This window comes from Sciurus carolinensis, chromosome 7 (genome assembly GCF_902686445.1).
Source record: "Sciurus carolinensis chromosome 7, mSciCar1.2, whole genome shotgun sequence".
Lineage (NCBI taxonomy): Eukaryota > Metazoa > Chordata > Mammalia > Rodentia > Sciuridae > Sciurus > Sciurus carolinensis.
The window spans coordinates 111,787,090-111,790,349 of record NC_062219.1 but is presented as its reverse complement, the minus strand read 5'-3'; the positions used below and the strand labels follow the sequence as shown (position 1 = coordinate 111,790,349).

The following is a 3,260-nucleotide window of genomic DNA, read 5'->3' as shown; positions in this document are numbered from 1 at the left end:
GTGGGGTGGGCATGGCTGACACTGGAAAATGGGTTTTTGCACTGTTTCTTTTTTTTTTTTTTTTTCTTTTTTTTTTTTTTTTTTTTTCCTTTAAAATAAAAACAGAAAGAAAAGCTCTGTCTGATTTGTGTGGTGTCCCAGATGCGTGGGCCGGATCCTCACCTCACCCTCCGTCCTACCAGAGGGCCTGCTCACAGTCCCTGCATGAGCAGTGGCAAGGGATTTCTTGTCTGGAGTCTCGGTTTCTCCACTAGGGAAAGGGGAGAGCTTGGAGAGAGACTTCAGGGGTCTCAGAGGCAGGAGGGACTAGGCCAGCCCCTCAGACTGTCCCCAAACAGGACAGCAGTCAGGAGAAAAAGACCTGCAAAGCCACAAACTCCACATGGGTGGAGACCCTCCTGAGCATCTCAGAGTGGGATGGCCCCAGCCCTGTGTCCTCAGGGATGCCTGAGCCCCTTCCCACTCTCCACCTTCTAGTCAGAAGACTCAACTCAAGCCAGACGATGTGAGCGATGCACACCTGTAAACCCAGCTACGGCTGGATGGGATGGTGCTAAGGCAGGAGGATCACAAGTTTGAGAGCAGCCCAGGCAATATAGGGAGTAAAAAGGGCTAGGGATGTAGTAACTCAGTGGTAGAGTGCCCACACCCACACCCCATAAGTCCCCCACACAAAAAATCACCTCTCTAAGGGATTTCCTGTTAGCGCTCTGACCCACTCTCCAAGGCCCACAGTGCCGTGGGGTCCTCCCACACCCCCACGCTGTACTGTGGGTACAGTAGAAGCCAGAGAGCCTGCATTCCAGTCATGGTTCTGTCACTAACTCGTGGTGTTTCCCTAAGAAAGCCTCCTCCCCTCTCTGAACCTGTTTCCTCATTGGTAAAATCAGGATATGTGACCAGGTGGCCTCTAAAACCTGTTGGAGCATCCTCCTGCCCAACCCCAACAACCAGCAGAACTCAGTCAACTCCCAGAGGAGAGAAGAGACTAAAGGGGAGGTATAATACAGGTACCAAAAGGCCTACTGAGAGTCAGCAAGAAAGACCTGCAGCAAGGCAAGCTGTTAAAGATTGTACAGGCGCCCCAAGACACGGTGGCACACACTTACAGTCCCAGAAACTCCAGAGCCTGAGGCAGGAGGATCGCCAAGTTTGAGGCCAGCCTCAGCAACTTAGCAAGGCCCTAAGTAACTTAGAGAGACCCTGTCTCAAAATAAAAAATAAAAAAGGATGGGGATGTGGCTCAGTGGTAAAGCATCCCTGCGTTCACTCCTCAGTACCAAAAAAAAAAAAAAAAAAAAAGATTGTACAGGTTTCAGCAAGGGACAAGAGCAAAGTGCCCAGGGTCCAGAATTAACAATTGGGTCATTTGATAGATGATTATTGGGCAGAGGCCCAGCACCCAGCTCTGTGCTGGGTCTCCTTGAGAGTCTCAGAGGTACAATGGTGGAATCAGAAAGTGGAGGGAGCCACAGGGAACCCCAGAGTTCACTTCACTTCCTTTTGTCACAGCTGGGGGCAGTAGAAGATAACATATAAGGACTGAGACTTTAGGTTCAAATCCTGACTCTGCCTCTTACCAGCTGTGTGACCTTGGGCAAGTTACAGCATACCCTGAACCTCCCTTTCTTTATTTGAAAAATGGAAATAATGATACCATGTCCTCAAGCTGTTTTAAGCATTCTTTGAGAGGAAAGGTCTTAGCCCAGTGTCTGGCACAAAAGAACTTCATAAACCAAGCCGGGTGCAGTGGCTCACACCTGCAATCCCAGAGGCTCAGGAGGCTGAGGCAGGAGGATCACGAGTTCAAAGCCAGGCCCAGCAACTTAGTGAGGCCCTAAGCAACTCAGTGAGGCCCTGTCTCTAAACAAAATATAAAAAGGGGATTGGGGATGTGGCTCAGTGGTAAAGTACCCCTGGGTTCAATCCCTTGTACCAAAAAATAAAAATTTAAAGAACTTCATAAACTGTAATTAATATTCCTCTGGATGAGGGAATTGAGACCTAGAAAGAGGACTGGGAAGGACTTGCCCAAGGTCAGCTCCTCCTGGAGCTCAGAACCAGGCTCTGTGATTCCACATGGCTACTTGAGATCTAGTCCACACTGGAAAGGCACCAGGCAGATCTGAGGGACACCGGATGGCTAGATAGTCCCTGTCCTCAGTGATCAAACCCTCTGGTGAAGACTGCATTCTAGAGCAGATTTCACCTCAGAAGACACACCCTGTCCCTTGCAGAGACATGACAGTCAGACCAGTGACCTAACCATGCCAGACTGCAGCCACGGAGAGGGGTTCAGGTTGAATTGTGCCTGAAAGCTGTTGAAGTCCTAGCCCCCACTACCTCAAAATATGACCTTGTTTGGAAATTAGGGTCATTGCAGATGTTAAAATGTTAGATTAAGGACTGGGGATGTAGCTCAGTGGGAGAGCATTTCCCTAGCATGTGTAAGGCCCTGGTTCCATCCTCAGAACCAAAAAAGAAAAGTAAAAATTTTTTAAAGATCATTCATTAAGATGAGGTCAAGGGCTGGGGTTGTGGCTCAGTGGTAGAGCACTCACCTTGCATGTGTGAGGCACAGGGTTCAATACTCAGCACCACAGAAAAATAAAATATTGTGTCCATCTACAACTAAAAATATATTAAAAAAAAAAAAAGATGCAGTCACATTGCAATGGATGGGCCCCTAGTCCAAAGTGTCTGGGATCTTTATAAGAGAAGAGGAGCCAGGCACAGTGGCGCACACCTGTAATCCCAGAGGCTCAGGAGGCTGAGGCAGGAGGATCACGAGTTCAAAGCTATCAAGGCCCTAAGCAACTCAGTGAAACCCTGACTCTAAATAAAATACAAAAAAGGGCTAGGGATGTAGCTCAGGGGTTGAGTGCCCCTGGGTTCAATTCCTGGTACCAAAAAAAAAAAAAAAAAAAAAAAGAGAAAGAGAGAGAGAGAGAGAGAGAGAGGATATCCTGCTGGGTGCGGTAGCACACACTGATAATCCCAGTGACTCAGGAGGCCAATGCGGAAAGATGGCAAATTCAAAGCTAGCCTCAACAACTTAGTGAGGCCCTAAGCAATCTCGTGAGACCCTGTCTCAAAATAAACAAATAAACAAGAATGTGAAGAGAGAATCTACAGGAGAAAATCTTTACTAGCTACTCTTCTGACAGAAGATTAATATCTAGGCTGGGGATGTAGCTCAGTTGGTAGAGTGCTTGCCTTGCATGCACAAGGCCCTGGGTTCAATCCCCAGCACCACCTCA

The 3,260-nt window shown here is 48.0% G+C and overlaps 1 non-coding gene across 1 annotated transcript; it reads left to right on the top strand.

Annotated features, from left to right (window-relative positions):
- The first annotated feature begins 3,185 nt into the window (after window positions 1-3,185).
- On the top strand, window positions 3,186-3,258 carry Trnaa-ugc (transfer RNA alanine (anticodon UGC)). The gene has a single exon. It is a non-coding gene; the product is annotated as a tRNA-Ala (tRNA).
- Window positions 3,259-3,260: the final 2 nt, after the last annotated feature.